We start from the raw sequence: 19,972 nt of genomic DNA on the forward strand, positions 1-19,972 counted from the left end.
GTGAGTTGAAGATGGAGCCCGTGTGATGAATAGAAGCGCCTGGAAGCACGTAAGTAAGCGCTTGTTGCCTGCTTCACGATGCGCTCTAACTGTCTTTTTATTTTGCAGGTACAAGTTCGGAGCGGCTGCAGGGTGCCGGAATACCCACTGGGTTAGATGTGGAAAGGAGTAATGGCACGTGAGTATTAAAGTTCCCCAATGTCTTTAAACGCACCTTGTTTTGTCTTTCAGATGCGGGATGCAGCGCCGAAGGCCTCCGGAGCGTGCGAAGAGTTGGTAAGCTTTTGTCTTTCAGATGCCGGAATGCAGTGCGAAGACCTCCGGAGCGCACGAAGAGTAGGTAAGCCTTTGTCTTTTAGATGCCGGAATGCAGCGCGAGGCGTTGGTGACAGCCGATGGACCAGGTAAGTGAAGCGCTGTCACTGAAGACCGTAATGCTAACCTGTTCTTTCTTGTCTTTATAGGTGTTGCTGAAGACTGGATTCAAGATGGTAAGCCTTTTTCCTTAGGCCCAGGATCAGATGCAGAAGACACGATGAGCGTTCTGCTGCAGAGGATGCAGAATAACGCAAAGCAAGATTCATCCATCGGGTGTGGTTTAAATAGCCTCCTGTAGTGCTTAGCAGTCTCCTTCCACAGCCACGCCTAGGTAAGAAAAGAGTTCCTGCTTTCCAGAAGAGTTCCAGTGTTATGAACCTAGGGAGTGGCTCCTGCCCCACCCAACAGGAAAAGTAGTTCCAAACAGAAGAGGATCAGAGGTTCAACTGGCAGGCAAGTAAGCAGCATGGTCTGCTGCAGGTAAGTCCACCCAAGCATTATGAGCCCAGCGCTTCCAGCGCTGGGACTGGGCATATTTATGAGCCTGGTGCCACTGGCGCCAGGACTGGGTCCAAAAGGTCCCAATTGGGACTGGTTGGCACTCGGAACCTGGGTTATGGATCTGCTTTCAAGGGAGTTGGGAAAACCCTGACCTTTTGGAAGCAGAGATCATGACAGTACCCCCCCTCAAGGCCCCTCCCAAACCGGGCTTCTCCGGGGGTTTTGGCTTGTCAGGAAATGTTCGGTGAAATCTTTTGATTAGGCGAGGAGCGTGGACATATTCAGCAGGTTCCCAGGATCTCTCTTGGGGGCCGTAGCCTTTCCAGTCAATTAGGTAAAATAGTTTAGATTTGGAGATCTTGGAGTCCAGAATGCTTTTGACTTCAAACTCGAGTTCTCCATCAACTAGGATGGGTTTTGGAGATTTAGTTAGTCGGGTTTGAGGTTGCACGGGTTTTAATAGAGAGACGTGGAAGACCGGATGTATCTTCATGTGCAGGGGCAAGTCCAACTTGACCGCTACTGGGTTTACTATGGTAGTGATGGAATAGGGACCAAGGTATCTTGGGTTGAATGTGCGTGGCCCTTTTAGAGGTAGATATTTGGTGGATAACCAGACTTGATCCCCTACTTGATATTGAGGGGCTTCCTTCCGATGTTGATCTGCTCCTTTCTTGTATTGTTCTTTAGCCCTTTGAAGGTGAGAAACAGCTTCCTTAAAGGCTTGGGTGATTGTAGAATGCAGGTAGTCTACTGCTGGTGTTTCAAGATCTTGGAGGGGATCCAACTCCGAGGTTCGAGGGTGACTGCCGTATAAAAGAAAAAACGGGGTTTTCCCAGTTCCCGAATGGACAGAGTTATTGTAGGAATATTCGGCTATCCAAAGGATGTCTTTCCAAGTTTTTTCAGTTTGTTGCAGCATGCAGCGTAAATACTGTTCCAGAGTTTGATTGGTCCTCTCGGTTTGTCCGTCGGTCTGAGGGTGGTGACTGGTCGATAGTCTCACATCAATTTGAGCCGACCGACAGCAACTTCGCCAAAAATGAGAAATAAATTGACTACCTCGATCCGAAATTAGAACCGAAGGAAAACCGTGCAGTCGGACGATGTTTTCGAGAAATTCTCGGGCCAGAGTTGCTGCTGTTGGCAAGCCTTTGAGTGGAATGAAATGCGCCATCTTGGAGAATAAGTCCACGATTACTAGAATCGTATTGTATCCGGAGCATGGAGGTAGATCGGTGATGAAGTCCATAGAAAGCGTATGCCAAGGGCGAGGTGGGATGTCAATAGGGCGTAAGAGGCCTGCTGGTCTTTCCTTTTGACTCTTGTTTTGGGCGCATACTCCACAGGACATTATAAAGTCTCTGATATCTTTTTTCCAAGACGGCCACCAGAAGTAGCGCTTGATCTTTTCTGAGGTCTTGGCCATACCGGGATGTCCTTCCATTAAAGAATCGTGATAACAAGAGATTACTTTTTTCTGTAAATCTGTGCTGGGCAGGTATAATCGTTCTTGGAAATACAATAAGTTGTCTTTTACTGCAAAGTCCTTTCCCTGCAGATGCCAATTCTGTATGTCTGCTGGAGTTACAAGTTGCCTGGCTTTATCCTTAACTTCCTCTATGGATTGTGTGGCGATTACACCCAGAATTCTTTGTTTGGGAATGATTGGTACAGGTTTAGGGTTGATCAAGTGTTCTTCCACTCCCATCCGAGAAAGGGCATCAGCTTTACCGTTTTTTGTACCAGGTCGATAGGTAATTATGAAGTCAAACTCGGCAAAGAATAATGCCCAACGGAGTTGTCTAGAGGATTGGGCTTTTGCGGTTTTCAAATATTGCAGGTTTCGGTGATCCGTAATCACAGTAACAGTGTGTCGGGCCCCCAGCAGATAATGCCGCCAAGCCTTAAAGGCAGACTTGATAGCCAGAAGTTCCTTTTCAGTAATCGTGTAATTGATTTCAGGAGGCGAGAATTTGCGGGACCAAAATGCCACGGGATGCAACTGATTGGTTACCGGGTCCTTTTCTGATAGAACTGCCCCCATGGCAAGGCTTGAAGCATCAGTTTCCACGATGTAGGGGAGTTCGGGGCGAGGGTGTTTTAAGATTGGTGCAGAGATAAATTTTGTCTTCAAATCCTGGAAAGCTTGTTCCGCCTCGGTAGACCATTCAAAACGTTTGTTTTTCTTTAACAAGGCAGTGATGGGCTGGACTATTCGAGAAAATTCGGGGATAAACCTGCGGTAAAAGTTAGCGAAGCCTAACATGCTTTGCACACCTTTTACGGAGGATGGTGATGGCCATTTGAGAACTGCATCGACCTTCTTTGAATCCATACGCACTCCGCTAGGTGATAATATGAATCCCAAGAATTCAACTTCAGTCACGTTGAAAACCCATTTTTCCAACTTAGCGAAAAGTTTGTGTTGACGCAATCTTTCGAGGACCATTTTCACGTGTTTCCGATGTTCAGATTCCGATGAAGAATAAACGAGGATGTCGTCAATGTAAACAACAACACACACATCTATGAGCTCTCTGAGGACATCGTTCATAAAATATTGAAAGGCGGCCGGGGCATTGCAAAGTCCGAAGGGCATGACCTGATATTCAAATAGCCCATATTTGGTGCTGAAGGCCGTCTTCCATTCATCGCCCTCTTTTACTCGTACCAAGTGGTAGGCTCCTCTAAGATCCAGCTTTGTATATATGCATGCTTTTCTGACTTGGTCCAGGAGTTCAGGGATCAAAGGTAACGGATATCTATTCTTGACGGTGATCTGGTTCAGGGAGCGATAATCTATACAAGTTCTAAGGTCTCCTTCCTTTTTTGGAACGAAGAACAAAGCTGAAGAAGCAGGGGACTTGGAAGGACGAATAAACCCATTTGCCAGGTATTGATCCAGGTATTGTCGAAGGTGAAGGTTCTCAGGCTCGGTGAGGGCATAAATTCTACTACAAGGAGGAGTAGATCCAGGTATCAGGTCTATCTGGCAGTCATAAGACCTATGAGGAGGTAGAGAGTTAGCCTGATCCTTCCGGAAAACAACTTGGTATTCTAGGTATTCGGGAGGTAACTGGGGAGTCTCTGAAGAAATTGCTGCCAGTGCAACACCAGGTGGAGGGTGACAAGTAGAGACACATTCTGGAAACTGGACCGTTCTTGCTCGCCAATCGATCAGAGGATTGTGTTTCTCTAACCAAGGTATTCCTAGAATAATCTGAAACTGAGGAGCCTTGATCACATCGAACACGATCTTCTCATGGTGTCCATCTTGACTTACTAGCGTCACTTCTTGAGTGGTATGCGTTACTGGTCCGGAGGCTATCTCCGTTCCATCCACCGTAGTAATGACGTCCTTTACAGCCTTGGGACAAAGAGTTAGATTCATCCTCAAAACCATTTCATGATCCACATAATTGCCGATGGCACCGCTGTCGACGTAAGCTTCAATTGCATGTAATCGATCCGGATTATCAGGGCTAATGAGGACCATAGGTATCACGAAATGCGAGGTCACGGAACTGGTTTTCACGCTCGGCAAGAGGACCTCTATTCTTGTCGGGCGAGGTTGTTTCCCTGCTCAGAGTTTGTAACTTTGGTAACTGCAGCTCCTACTGCCTTCTTGGCAGGTTTCACCGAACAGTCTCGAAGAAAGTGCCCTGAGTTTCCGCAATAGAGGCATAATTGCAACTGTTTTCTCCTTTCCCGCTCCTTTTGTGTTAGAGGACCTTTCAGGCCCCCTATTTGCATGGGTTCCCCGGAGTCTACTCCTTTGGAAGGAGTTGGCGGTTTGGAAAATACTCGAGCATCAAACTTGGAACGATCGGCCTTCCTGTTCTGCAGTCTGTGATCTATTTGAACGACTAAGTCTATATAGTCCGAACAATCTTGTGGGGGATTCACTACTTGGGCTAACACATCTTTGAGCTCTCCACGTAGACCTCTATAAAACAGCGTAATCCTTTTGTCCTCAGGCCATTGAGTTTCCACTATCAGTCTGTTGAAAGACGCAATATAAGCCAAAAGGTCTTGATTACCTTGTCGCAACGAAAGAAGCTCATTGTCCAAGGCCTGCCCCTGTGAATGTCTTGCGAACAGTTTTTCCATACTGAGCTGAAAAGCTTGAAAATCATGGAGGACCGGATCATCTTGATTTACTAGAGGGATCGACCAGTCTGCCGCATTGCCACTAAGGTACGAAAGCTACTTTAGCTTGATCAGTTGGAAAGGCTGCTGGCTGGCATAAGAAATGCAACCGGCACTGATTGATAAATACTGCAAACCTCTTTGGGTCACCAGAAAATCGTTCGGGCGGAGCCAGAGGTACATTCCCAGGTAGGTTGATCTGCACTGGATTCATAGAGGATGTAGAAGGAAGATTTCCCCCAGATGCGGGTAACGGGGTCTGTCCGGCTTGTGACTGTAGCAATTGTCTAGCGAGATCATCTGTTCGCTCCTTGGAAATAATCAGTTCCCTTCTTAGAGCGTTCGTTTCCTGACGGGCTGCATGCACTTCTGCCCTTAGTTCCCCAAGTAACTGGGCTAGCTGGTCGGTATCCGAGGTTTCCATAGCGCCTGGACGGGAGTTTTGCGGTAGGCTTTGCGTTCTGTAACGCTCACCTGATTCCCGTAGAGGCGCCGGTCTTGACTGGGCGTATACCGTATCTTCAAAGGTGATGTGTAACACACGGCTGGCTCTTTGGGCTGGACCTCTGTGCACTGTATGTCTGACTCGAAGGGTAAGATGTCTTAGGTAAGTGAACGCCGTGCTCTCCATCTGCCTCGGGGCAGGGTGCTGTAACCAGTTTCTTCACTGGATAAGGGGAGCAGGCCTCTTGACTTCAGAGGACTGCTGTCCGTCGTTTACTGCATGAACGGTAAGTTTCGAGTAATTCTAATGTCTTTAAAAGTCTTTAGTAATGATGTCTCTTGTTTTGCAGGGTTCCGGCGATGGCGGATGACGGGCTGAAGTGAGTTGAAGATGGAGTCCGTGTGATGAATAGAAGCGCCTGGAAGCACGTAAGTAAGCGCTTGTTGCCTGCTTCACGATGCGCTCTAACTGTCTTTTTATTTTGCAGGTACAAGTTCGGAGTGGCTGCAGGGTGCCGGAATACCCACTGGGTTAGATGTGGAAAGGAGTAATGGCACGTGAGTATTAAAGTTCCCCAATGTCTTTAAACGCACCTTGTTTTGTCTTTCAGATGCGGGATGCAGCGCCGAAGGCCTCCGGAGCGTGCGAAGAGTTGGTAAGCTTTTGTCTTTCAGATGCCGGAATGCAGCGCAAGGCGTTGGTGACAGCCGATGGACCAGGTAAGTGAAGCGCTGTCACTGAAGACCGTAATGCTAACCTGTTCTTTCTTGTCTTTATAGGTGTTGCTGAAGACTGGATTCAGGATGGTAAGCCTTTTTCCTTAGGCCCAGGATCAGATGCAGAAGACACGATGAGCGTTCTGCTGCAGAGGATGCAGAATAACGCAAAGCAAGATTCATCCATTGGGTGTGGTTTAAATAGCCTCCTGTAGTGCTTAGGTCTCTCCTTCCACAGCCACGCCTAGGTAAGAAAAGAGTTCCTGCTTTCCAGAAGAGTTCCAGTGTTCTGAACCTAGGGAGTGGCTCCTGCCCCACCCAACAGGAAAAGTAGTTCCAAACAGAAGAGGATCAGAGGCTCAACTGGCAGGCAAGTAAGCAGCATGGTCTGCTGCAGGTAAGTCCACCCAAGCATTATGAGCCCGGCGCTTCCAGCGCTGGGACTGGGCATATTTATGAGCCTGGTGCCACTGGCGCCAGGACTGGGTCCAAAAGGTCCCAATTGGGACTGGTTGGCACTCGGAACCTGGGTTATGGATCTGCTTCCAAGGGAGTTGGGAAAACCCTGACCTTTTGGAAGCAGAGATCATGACACTCCTGTCCTACTGACTGGAGCCTTCCCAGGGGCTGTGTGTTGTGGGTACAACCTAGGGATGGGATCTGTGTGAATGGAGCTGGCGGCCAACTCAAATTCTCTGTTGTGGGTTTCTGTGTGTGTGACACAATGAATGAGACCCCCCGGATGGAAACTGCCATAAATACAGTGTAGTGTGCTGAAAGGCTGGGTTCTTATCCCTATCCACATTATTTGTTATGGGTGTCTGGGTGGATTGAATGGCATGAATGCATGTGAGCCTGATTTGCTGCCTGCCTGCATTAATGCCCTTCTGTGTGATTTGCTGATTGAGCCTGGCTCAGCCAGAGTGAATGGGGAACAGATGTTTATATGTGGGGACCTTTCACTTACCCATTTTGTTCAGAAGCTGAAGTCGAAGCTTAGCAAGAATACGTTGTTCCTTGAAGCCCAGCAGGAGGAGAAGTTTTCTACTGCATTTTCTTCTTTGTAATCCAAAAGCTGGTGTCTGTCCCAGGACCTGCGAAGGAGACCTCTCCCGGAGCTATGAGGGACCATTGTGCAAAACTTCTGCTCATCATCCCAAGTGCCCTGGAAGCCAGTCCTGTGTGCCTTCCATCTGGAGAAGGGGTCTTCCTGCCTCCTGAAGAGGAGTGCCTGAAGTCTATTGGTTTTGCCCAGGGTCCGTAGATGCATTGTGTGACCGCTGGAAGTTGTTGCTCTCTACCACCCAGAAGAGGGGGTAACATGGCATAATGCTGCTGGACACCCGAATCTGTGAAAGTTCCAAACTGCCTAAGAGCATTTCAAGGGACATCCTTGCCATCATCACTGGCCACTTTTTCCCACTGGAGAGAGTGCATTGGGAGGTCCACTGGTGGGTTTCCTGCCACCAGAAGCTAACAAAGATGTTCGGAGTGTCCATACTTGGTGAGGGACTGAGGTCCACTCCAGTGGTTGAGTCCAGGTTGCCTGAAGCCACCCAGACATCCATTCTGCGCCTGCAGCACTGAAGAACCCACAAGTCAGAAAACCACAATATTCTGAAACCCGACACCAAAAGTGGCCTATGCACCGGTTGCCACCAGACATCCTTGAAGAGTACCAGGAGTCTTACTCTCATCTGCCAAGCCTTTAAGGAGCCAGCAGCAAGTTTCTTCTTCACAGGACTTCTATAGAGTAAGAAATTGTTGACCAAAGGAGAGCACCACGAACATCAAAACCTTGGCACTTCAGGAAGACTTTGGTTCATTTTTCTTCTTGGACTCGGCATCCCAGTGGCTCCATCCTCGAAGGGAATCGTCAAGTGAAACTGAGGAACTCTGCCACTTCACCTGCCAAGGCAGCAAAGGTACTGTGACGAGGAAGAGCATCTTCTAGCTTCAGGAGTTGTCCAGGGGTCCCATATTTGTCTTGGATCCTGTTCTCGTGTGGCCTCTCAGGTACTTTGGGGTGGTAGAACCTTTGAAAGTACGCAGGTTAATGAACATTATTGGATTGGACTTAAGAGACAAGATAAGTTACTCCCTACCTTTTTCCTTACAGGTTGCGCAGGTGGGGCTGGGGGTGAGGGCATCTTCACACAGAATTGTATATCTATTCTAAAGAAAGCATTGTGCCACTGTTCACAACTAACCTGCCATTCTTCCCTATTCTATGCTGATACACCTTACTTAAGAATTCAGATACCTATTTAAAACTGTCTGCTGTTAATGCATCTATTACTTAATTTAAGTATTGTGTGGTACCACATAGAGTGTATATATTTGTCATTCTTTGAATAAGTATTCCAAGTACAAGTGTCATTAGGTTTATGTATATATTTTTGAGAGCAAACATTATTTTATATAAAGAAGTTATGTTATCACCTAACATAGTGTGTGGACTGTCATTTGTGGGGGCTTTGGGGATTCACTGTACTTAAGACCCAGCCTTCATCACCTCCTGAAAGCTTAAGCCTGGCTTCTCGCCTATTCTACCCAATTGATAGCCTTAGCAGTGGTGTTCTGTGCCTTTACCCTTCCATATAGGGTGCCGAAGTACAGTTGCCCCCTCCATTCTTTACACTTAATAAAGATGCAAAACCCATATTAAATACTAGACTAGTCTATGAGATATATGTGCAAAACACATACGCTCCTTAATTCTTGGAACAATTAACTCAACAAAATATAAAATTAATGTCCTTAACGCAAACCCTTGAAAGCTGTAGTCAATACAATGATACAATGTTGAAAAAAGACATGCAAACCATACTGCATATCAGCACCACAGACAAACTAGAAGTGCATGGTATGACACTCCCTATGTATGAACAAGCATCAGCATGACTAAATAGCTCAGAAAAATGCAACTCCAACACAGCCGGATTTGAAAAAGTATTTACTCTCTGTCTAAACTGCAGAATAATTCTAAAACATAACCTTGATGTAGAACAAGGGTTAGTCAATGGAGATGAGTGGAGCAATTGGTACAGTTGTTGGCTTCCAAACATATACACATGACAACAACATTCAGTTTGTCGACATCCACTTTGACAAATTGCAGAAGATAAAATAAGAGTATGCACAATAGCATGTTTCCTTCTTTTCAAAGACATGTACGCACACAGAGAACAATTATCTCTATCTCTTGCATATGCTGTCACTATTCTCAAATCGCAAGGCCTAACCCTAGATCATGAATTGATTGACATTGGCAGCACAGTCTTTAAAGAAGATATGAGTTACATAGCACTTTCGTGTTTGCGTACACTCAATAGTCTATTCTTAGTTAACTTTGATGCAAACGAAGTCCACACTGACATTTCTTGCAACCTAGAATACAACAGGCTACATGCACTGTACGCTACCAACTAGATATGTACCCTGTACCTCAAAAAAAGAAACTAATACAAACAGAACCTACATCAGATCTCCCAACAATGCTAAAGAAACAAAGAACAACTGCTGTTCCATTAAATAATACAACCAGTAAACTGGCCAGCTCAAAATCAACTGCATGTCCATCATAAAACAGAGACAAATATCTCTTCTCAAAAAACAACTGCAGGCCCATCACAGGATATAAAGGTACAACTCTCAAGTCTATTTACATTCAAAAACACACCTTGAGTAAATTGCTATGCAAATGTAGCAATCAATCTTCTATTCCGATTGCCACCAATTGTTCACAACATTTACAAGTACTGGAAACCAAAACCATCCCTATAAATCAAATCTTCCTGATTTCATACACATGGAAACATACATGAACTCTCTGCAGCCATGTTTCACAAGGGCACATCCCTAATGAACAATTTGTGTATGTCTCCATACCAAATTCTCAATTAATTCCATTTCAGCAGCTACTGATGAATGCAAATCACAGCATATTATGCCCTATCGTTCCAACATACAAATAAACTCACATGGCCAATATGTGATACTAATGCTTCTAAGGTGCACTGCAAATGGTACCAAAAACAACTGTAAGCTTACTAGCTTCACACACAGACAAAAATTGCTTGGCAAGAAAATCTTAAATACAGTGGCCATAATCTACGACACTGGTGCTACAACCACTTCAGGCCTCTATACTGCATATGTCAATATGATAAGTGGTTTGTTTGAATGTAACAACACTTCCGTTACTCCAAAACATAGGTTACCAGCAAATCTAACAAATTCCTTCTTAATATTTCCTTCAACCCAAATGTAGTGACTAAAATGTAGCACAATAAACAGTAAGAATACACCAACAGGCACCTTACTACATCCAAAATACTATGATAGTAATGTTAAAAGCCAAGATAGTTAGAATACACTAAGAGGTATCTAACTACTTCGAACATAACCTTCATTGCAATACATTCAAATTTGCCATCACAGTTCTTGTTACTACAATATCTTTTGCAAAATACAATATAATTACAATGCTCCAACATTACCACCAAATCTAACAAATGCCTACTTAATATTCCTTCACGCCAAATGTACCCACCAAACTATAGTACAATAAACAGTTTGTCAAAGGTTTCCCCCCGGCTCACCTGAGTTCTCTTCTTGTGGCGTTCCGCGGAGGACTCCTTCTCCCGGCCAGACTGGGACTTGTATAAGTGGGGGCGAGTCGAGTCTGACTCCAGCGCGAGCGTTCAAAGTTCCAGGAAGTCACGTATTCCAGGATGTCCAGGAAGAGGATCGAAGAAAGGTAAGAGATACTGGAAACAGGGGAAAAGGGAAGAAAGAATAAGGGAGTTGGCCAGGAACTTGGAAGGGTAACGCCGAGCAGCACACACACGTTGAGACACTACCTAGAGATAGCGTTGAGACGCGCGGAGGCGCGGGGGCGCGGCCCATTTATAGAATGTGCCGTGTCCGACGTACAGGCTAGTACAGAACACGGCACTGGGCACGGCCATGTTGGAAGTATCAAGGAGCACACTCTCCGTCTGGACCAGGACCAGGAAGACCAGAAGGGGCTATGTCCATGGTTCATGACAGCATGCCTCCTCCGAAACCCCGTCCCACCAGGCTTGCCAGGGTGTATGAGATGGAATCTTCTCAGCAATCGAGGGGTGTTTAGGTTGGATAGTGGTTCCCATGTACTTTCGCTAGGAGGATAGCCTTTCCACTCGACCAGGTATTGAAGCCGACCCCGATTGTACCTGGAGTCACATATTCTGGATACTTCATGTTCCAGCTGATTGTCCACAATCACAGGACTGGGTCTGCCGGTTTTCCGGGTGGAGTGGATGTAGGGTTTGAGTAGAGAAAACTGGATGTATTCTCTTCCAGGAGTCTGGTAGCTTGAGCCGATAAGAAACAGGATTGATGATTTCTTTCATGGAAAATGGACCATAATACCGGGGGCTAACTTGTTAGGGCGTAGATGTTGTGTTAATAGTTTCGAGGACAACCAGACCTGGTCACCAATAGAATAGGAGGGTGCTGGTCTTCTTTTGGAATCAGCATATCGCTTAGTGCGAATCTGGGCCTTTCCCAATTGTTCCTTGGCTTCCTTGTGGATGCTGAGGAAAGTTTCAATCCAGGAATCAAGTGAAGGTACTGGAGTTGGATGTGGTAGAACTGAAGGTAACACGGAGGGGTGAAAATCTTGACTGCAATAGAAGGGACTAACGTTGAACGCTGAGTGATCTGAATTGTTATAGGCAAATTCGGCCAAGGGTATAAGGAGGGACCAATCATCCTGTACCTTGGTTGCGAAACAACGAAGATATTGCTCCAGGGTTTGATTAACACGTTCTGTGGCCCCGTTGGTCTGTGGGTGATATCCAGATGAAAGAGCGCGTTGAATCCCTAGAACACGACAGAGATGTTTCCAGAATTGTGAAATATATTGCGGTCCTCGGTCCGATATGATCTTGGAAGGGAGTCCATGAAGACGGAAAATGTGTTCTAGGAAAATTCCTGCGAGCTCTGAAGAGGAAGGAAGTTTATAGAGAGGCGTGAAATGTGCCATATGAGTAAACAAGTCTATGGTTACCATGATGGTCGTGTAACCCGGGGAAGGTGGTAATTCCACAATGAAGTCTGTAGCTATACATTCCCATGGTCTTGTTGGTAGTGTAGGTTGCAAAAGAAGGCCCGCCGGTCTCTTATTGTCATGCTTATTCTGACTGCAGACAGTACAGGTCTTGATGTACTCTTGTACCTTGCATTTCATTTCCGGCCACCAAAACTGTCTTTGTATAAGACGGAGCGTGTTGGTTACACCACGATGTCCAGAATGAAAAGTATCATGGCAGAGAGTTATTATTTTATGTTGAAGTTTCGGTGTGGGAATGACCAAGGCATTGTCCTTGAATAAGTATCCTTCCTTGATTCTTAAGTTCCAGGGATTCTTCCTAGAGACGTCCTTCCAGAGGTCAGAGGACTGGGTTTTGGCTCGAATCTCTTCCAAGAGGTTGATCGCTTGAGCCATAAAGATTGTGTTGGGAAACATTGTAGGATAGGTCCTATCTTCAGTGGTTAAAGAGTCAAGACGTCGGGACAAGGCGTCCGCAATCACGTTTTGTGATCCAGGAACATGAGTGATTTGGAATTGGTACTGGGCGAAGAAGTAGGCCCAACGCGCCTGACGACTGTTCCTGCACTCCATAGATTGGAGAATTTGTAGATTTCGATAGTCCGTACGGACCTGGACTGGATATCTAGCACCCAGGAGTAAATGTCGCCATTCTGTGAAGGCTTGGCAGATTGCCAACAGCTCCTTTTCGAGGACGGAGTAATGGGTTTCGCTGGTTGTTAGGGTTCTAGAGAGGTAAGCCACTGGGTGGTCCATCTTGTCCTCAAGCACCTGTTTCAAGACTGCTCCTATGGCATGGTTGGAGGCATCCGTTTCCACTATGAAAGGGTGATCTAAGTCAGGCTGAGCCAGGACGGGGGCTTGCGTGAATCTTGTCTTCAAGCGTTGAAAAGCCTTCTCTTGCGAGGAAGACCAGATGAAGGGAACATCCTTCTTCAGCAGAGCAACGATCGGTTGGACGAGCTCAGAAAAGGTAGGAATGAACTTTCGATAAAAGTTAGCAAGTCCCAAGAAAGACTGAACCTTTTTCACCAATGTAGGAGCAGGCCAGGCCAGTATGGCCTTTACCTTTGAAGGGTCCATTCCAACTCCTTCTGGGCTGAGGATGAATCCAAGGTAATGAACCGAAGTCACGTGAAAAAGACATTTCTCAGGTTTGACCAAGAGCTTGTTTTCACGGAGCCGTTGTAGTACCGCCATGACATGTTCTTCATGTTTCAAGGGATCCTTGGAATAAATCAAAATGTCGTCTAGATAGACAATGACAAAGAGAAAAAGCATGTCAGAAAACACCCTATCCATGAAACGTTGAAAAACTGCAGGTGCATTAGCTAATCCAAAGGGCATGACTAGATATTCAAAGTGACCAAAGGGCGTTCTAAAGGCGGTCTTCCATTCGTCCCCTTCCCAGATACGGATTAAGTGATAGGCACCCCGGAGGTCCAACTTCGTGAATATTACGGCACCTCTGACAGCTTCCAGGATATCTGAAATCAGAGGCAGAGGGTACCGATCTTTGAGGGTGCATTGATTTAGACCACGGTAGTCGAGGCAGGGTCTGAGTTCCTTGGAATCCTTCTTAGGAATGAAGAACAATGAGGCACCCGCTGGAGATTTTGAGGGTTTTATGGTGCCATTTTCCAAATTGATGTCCAGGTATTCTCGGAGGGCCTTTTTCTGAGGTTCTGAAAGGATAAACATTCTGTCAAAGGGAATTACTGCTGAGGGATCTGTCTCAATTGCACAATTTTCGGGTCTGTGAGGGGGTAAAGCCTGGACTATGGCAGTCGAAAAGACATCAGTATATCCTTGGTAGACCTCTGGGACTTTGTACAATGTTGGAAACCATGAGTGAGGTTTTTTGCTCTCCTGAATGTTCAATAGCTGGTGTTAAGGAGAAATCCAGGGATAAACAGTGGGACATACAAAACTCAGAGCCCAGAAACAATGACCCTGCTGTCCAATTAATGTACGGATTATGTCTTTGAAGCCAGGGCATACCCAGAACCATAGGGTAATGGGCTGATTTGGTGATGTCGAATGTAATCTGCTCTTGGTGGTGGTTTATGGAGAGACAGACCTCTTTTGTCTGTAGGGTTATGGGTCCTGAAGAGAGAGGTCTCCCATCAATTGCTTATACCGGCTGTTTAATGTTCCGTGACTCATATGGTATTTTATGTCTGATAACCCAGTCTTGATCAATGAAAATTCCCATAGCTCCACAGTCCACCAGGGCCAGTATGGGATAGGTCTTGTGCTTGGATGGCGATAGAAAGGCCTGTAGCACCACCAGGTTATTCTGTCCAGGAGAGTTCAAGGATGTGATTGATGTGGAGCAGACATCTTTCTCCCGAAACCTCGCTCCATCTAGGACCGGGAGCTGGCGTTTCCCGAACGCCGTGGAGGGGCTAAAGGACATTCTCTAACGAGATGCTTGTCTGAGGCACAATACATACACAGGCCGGTGTGAATTCTTCTCATCCTTTCTTGTGGAGTAATTGGCCCACGAAAGGCGCCTATTTGCATTGGTTCGGAGTCGTTATCAGGGGTTGAGACAGGATCGGATTTCACAGTCGACTCCGGAGGGATTCGTTGAAAGGCAGTCTTAGCCTTTTTCCTTTCAGCCCTTCTTTCCTGGATACGAAAGTCTATTTGTAAGGCTAGATCTACCAAAGCCTGAAACGAACTGGGGCGAGCCACTCTGGCTAATTCATCCTTGATATCGTCATTTAGACCCCTGCGAAATAAGGTGAAACTCGCTTCAGCGCCCCAATCAGCCTCCTTTACCAGCTGTTTGAATCTGGTAACGAACGTTAGCATATCCTGGGATCCTTGCCGAAAATCAAGTAGGCGTTCCTGGGCGCTGAACACTTGTTTGGGGCGGTCAAACATAGACTTGAGCGCCTGGATAAATGCATCATAATCGTCCAGGAGGACTTCTCCAGAGTTCACTAGGGGAGTGGCCCAAGATAACGCATTCCCTGTAAGGTGGGAGATTATGAAGCCCACCTTGGCCCTGGAAGTTGAAAAATAATAGGGCTTGAATGTAAAATGCACCAAGCAGGAATCCAGAAATCCACGTAAGGATTTTGGCGAGCCATCGTATTTGTCTACCACTCCACCCAGTATCACGCTTTCCTTATTGGCAGTCACGTGACAGCACTAATTGTTTCAAGGCTGCATTCTCTGCCTTTAAGTTCTGTACCTCGTTTGTTAGCTCCTGCATGCTGCGCATGAGGTCCTGGACCGCTTTCTCCATAGCGGTATCAGTGTTGATCATTTGGCGTCTCAATCTGTCAAAGGTTTCCCCCCGGCTCACCTGAGTTCTCTTCTTGTGGCGTTCCGCAGAGGACTCCTTCTCCCGGCCTGACCGGGACTTGTATAAGTGCGCGCGAGTCGAGTCTGACTCCAGCGCGAGCGTTCAAAGTTCCAGGAAGTCGCGTATTCCAGGACGTCCGGAAAGAGGATCGAAGAAAGGTAAGAGATACTGGAAACAGGGGAAAAGGGAAGAAAGAATAAGGGAGTTGGCCAGGAACTTGGAAGGGTAACGCCGAGCAGCACACACACGTCGAGACACTACCTAGAGATAGCGTTGAGACGCGCTGAGGCGCAGGGGCATGGCCCATTTATAGAACGTGCCGTGTCCGACGTACAGGCTAGTACGGAACACGGCACTGGGCACGGCCATGTTGGAAGTATCAAGGAGCACACTCTCTATCTGGACCAGGACCAGGAAGACCAGAAGGGGCTATGTCCATGGTTCATGACAAGGTTAGCATATGCCAACTCGTATCTAACTACGTCTAAAATATTACAATATTACTTTTAAAACCCAAAACAGTTAGAATACACCAACAGGTATGTAAAAATTTATAAAATTCCATTCATTGCAATACACTTCAAATATACCATCATAGTTATGCTTACTGCAAAATGTCTTGTAAAGTCCAATATAGTTATAATATGCCAACAAGTAGCAAACTACTTTGATCATTCCCTTAATTACAACACACTTCAAACAAACATACTATCACACTTACACTCACATAATTAAAATAGTTTATTTTCTATCCGCTATGGATTTATTTTCTTAATGATATGATATGATATGGCATTTATAACGCGACTATACACATTTTTTCAAGGTACGACGAGGCAAGGGAGGGAAGACAGAGACAACGATCTTACTAGGCTAGGTGATATTGAGATCACGCAAGTGCAGGGGAGCTGGAGAAAGGGGTAAAGTGCGAGTGGGAAGGAGGAGGGAAGTGCAGTACATAGGATGAACAGCAAATAAATAGAGACAATAAATAGGAACATTAAATAAGAGGTGCAGCCAGCTGGTGGAAGGTGCAAGGGTAAGTGCAGATATCAGTTGTCAAGTGCTGGTAGGGGGCTGTAGGGATACAGAACCAGCCCCAGAGTGCAAGGGTTGCCGGGGGGCAGTGCAGGTGTGCAACAGGTGGGTAGGGGACCTGGGCCCGGGATCAGAGGGTAGCCAGGTGACCAGTGCAGTTCCAGTTTCAGCCAGGAGTCCAGCAAGTGAGAGGAGGAGAGGAACCAGAGGCAAAGAGGAAGGTCTTGAGGTGCTTCCGGAACCTGAGATTGTTCTCCTCAATTTTTAGAGAGGCAGGGAGGCTGTTCCAGAGGGAAGCCCCAGCCGAAGATAGAGATCTACCACCAATTTGTTGCTTGGAGAAGCGACTGAGCCTGATGCAGTTGGAGGTGGATGAGCAAAGAGCTCAAGAAGGAAGATATTTAGGAAGAGAGAGTTGAAGTTATTGAGGCCCCAGACTCCAGAAGGCCTTGTGGACAATGCAGAGGGGTTTGAACTTAATCCTTGAGATTTCAGTCCTGGAGAGATACGATCCCTGGGCTTGAGGCCAAGGACAAGTCTTGCATTCCTGTTCTGGATGAGTTGCAGAGGGCAGAGAGTAGAGGCAGGAAGATTTAGAAAGAGGCTTTTGCAGTAGTCCAGCCCATAATGACCCAATGAGTATTTCATGTCAATACAAAGACAGTGTAGCACACACTAATGTTGTACCAAACATAGTACATAGAATGTACTGTTCATGAGGGTCAAAAAAATAAATGTATATTTAAAATTGATTGCAATTTAAACCTTTAAGCTATACTGCTTAACATATAGGGGGTCATTCTGAGGTTGGAGGTAAGTAACGGTCCTTACCGGCATGGCAAATAGTGTGTCCATGTAGTCAATAGCCCGCTAATGGAGGGCTATTACGACTTCACGGGCAATAGCTTTGTCCCATGCCGGTAACGGCATTAACGCCATGCTGTTAAAGGCACGAGAAATGACCTTAGCGGCATCATGCATAGCGCAGATAGCACTACCGGCATGAACCAATACGGCATTAGCAGTTACCGCTAATAGCGGTCAGCGCTAATAACGGTCATCGTTAATAAGCAGAACCTGAAGTAGCGTCATCGCACAGGAACGGGAAAGAGCACGGCGGCCATCTTTCAAAACACAATCCATTGCCATACTCAGCACACAGGACCTGTGGGACTCTGCTGTTTGTTTGAAAACCTTCATCCAACACACCACAATGCCCACGGCCCTAAAGAAGGGAGCTATCCGCCAGCGCAAGGAGTGCTTCAATGAGGACGAGTTGGAGATGCTAGCCTGGACACTGCAGGAACATGCAGAGACTGTGTTCGCCAACAGCATGAAGAGTGAGGCCACCGACAAGAAAAAAGAGATCAGGGGGCTCGTGGTGCAGAAAGTGAGTGCAGTTGGAAACACCCCACTCACCATAAAAGACTGCAGGAAGCGCTGGGACGACTTGCTGCTCCGAGTAAGGAACATACTCTCCGTCAACAGGAGCCAGGCAATGTCAACAGGCGGAGGTGCCAGCTCCCCCATCAAGCTGACCCCATGGTAGGACATCTGCACCAGCATGATTGAATGGAGGGGATCGAAGGTGTCAGTGACATGGAGTGTGGTGCCACAACATCAGCCGAAGGAGGTGAGTGTCCTAAGAAAACACTGTAATGCAGAGTCTGATGAAAGTCAATCAATATGTCCGTCCAAAGAGGCAAGCCATGGCCCAACATACATACACTCCCAGCAAAGTAGCCGGACGCATCACAGACACATGCTGATGCCTGCAGCAAGGTAATGCTGTACCTGACACATACCACATAATATGTAAATGCCATAAGTCAAACAGCATGCAGGCCCAAACAAATATGCATGTCATATAGCATAGGTCTTCATCAACATGAGTGACCCCGAAGTATGCCTGAATAACCCACCCATGTATCAAACAACGTGATCATCCAAACGCAAATGCCTATTACCCTGGATTGTGTGGATGATCAATTGTACAAATGTATGTACGATGCCTATCAAAAAACATCACTCATGCCGTCCCTCTCTTCGACCCCCACAGGCTCTGACCATGACAGCGATTCCCAGGAAACAACCCACGCAAAAACCACACCCCGGAAGAGGTCCCGGGATGAGGCCAGCCATCCACATCGAAGGGCCAACCCAAGGGCCGCCGTGCACCAGCAGTGAAGACACCCCAGGTTGCCAGTGCACCGGTGCTGCCAAGGGCCGTAGTGGCGGAAGCGCCAACACCCATTGCCCAGCCAGAGGAATCAGCTGAGGTTCCACACTCGGAGGAGTCAAGTTTGGCTGGGGAGGTGGCATCTCATCCCTTGAGACAGACCACGCCACCACCCCAGAGCAGTCTAGGTGGGAGCCAATTGAAGGGCCCTTTAGTCCGATAGTGGCGAGTAGTGAGGCTGAGCAAGACACCCAGGAACCGTTGACCTCCAAAGGTGCACCAGCAGGGCCGCAGCATGCAGAGCAGCTGACTGCACTTGTGCGGCAATTCGTTGAGGACAATGCACAGGCTAGGCAGGAGTGGCAGGAGAACATTGCCTCTCTAGGCAGGAACATCTCAGACAACACCGCCTCCATGGGCAAAATATTTGCGGAGAACACTAGCCGCCTCTGTGAGGAGGTATCCGCCCTGCGCCAGGTAGTAAGCCGCATAGCCGATGCGATGGAGTCAGGGCATCCAGCAACCCCATTCGAGCAGGCGGCCACACCATCCTCGTCGAGCTCCACCCAGACGAGCCCGCTCCGCAGGTCATCACGCACCCTGCGCCGGCCAGACATGCAGCCACCAGGTCCAGGGAGTACTAATTAATAGTCTGGGCAGACTGACGGAGGCATTAGCGACTTGATAGGACATTTGTAGGGGGGGAGGGGGTAAGGGTGTGTGGGGGAAGGGGAGGAAGGGGAGTGTGTGTGGGGGAGTTGTGGGGGGAGGGGGCAACCAATTTAACAGTCATTTTTATTGTTAAATTTAATACACCCGTTGTGTCAAAGGCAAGACCTGAGTGGACATTCATCATTGCGCATGTGTCATTTATTCATATACAGTGCATAGTGTGCATGTACCCACACACCCAGTGGCCTCTGTCAATATATCATGTCACCCTCTGCAGCCATGTGTGTCAGTAATATCGTGCAATCACTGACTGACCCAACACACGTCCCTCCTGTGCATCGGCACCACACTTCTTCATCCCCTTCATCATCACCAGGTGGTTGCAGTTCAATGTCAGGGGGCAGGGGCATGTTTCGTCGTATACACATGTTGCGCAGCATGACACATGCCATGATGATCTTGGCCACCTTCTCATGCCTGTAGAGGAGTGCCCCACCTGACGAGCTAAGGCATCGAAACCATGCCTTCAACA

This window comes from Ambystoma mexicanum, chromosome 2q (assembly GCF_040938575.1).
Source record: "Ambystoma mexicanum isolate Mex_15411 chromosome 2q, UKY_AmexF1_1, whole genome shotgun sequence".
Classification (NCBI taxonomy): domain Eukaryota; kingdom Metazoa; phylum Chordata; class Amphibia; order Caudata; family Ambystomatidae; genus Ambystoma; species Ambystoma mexicanum.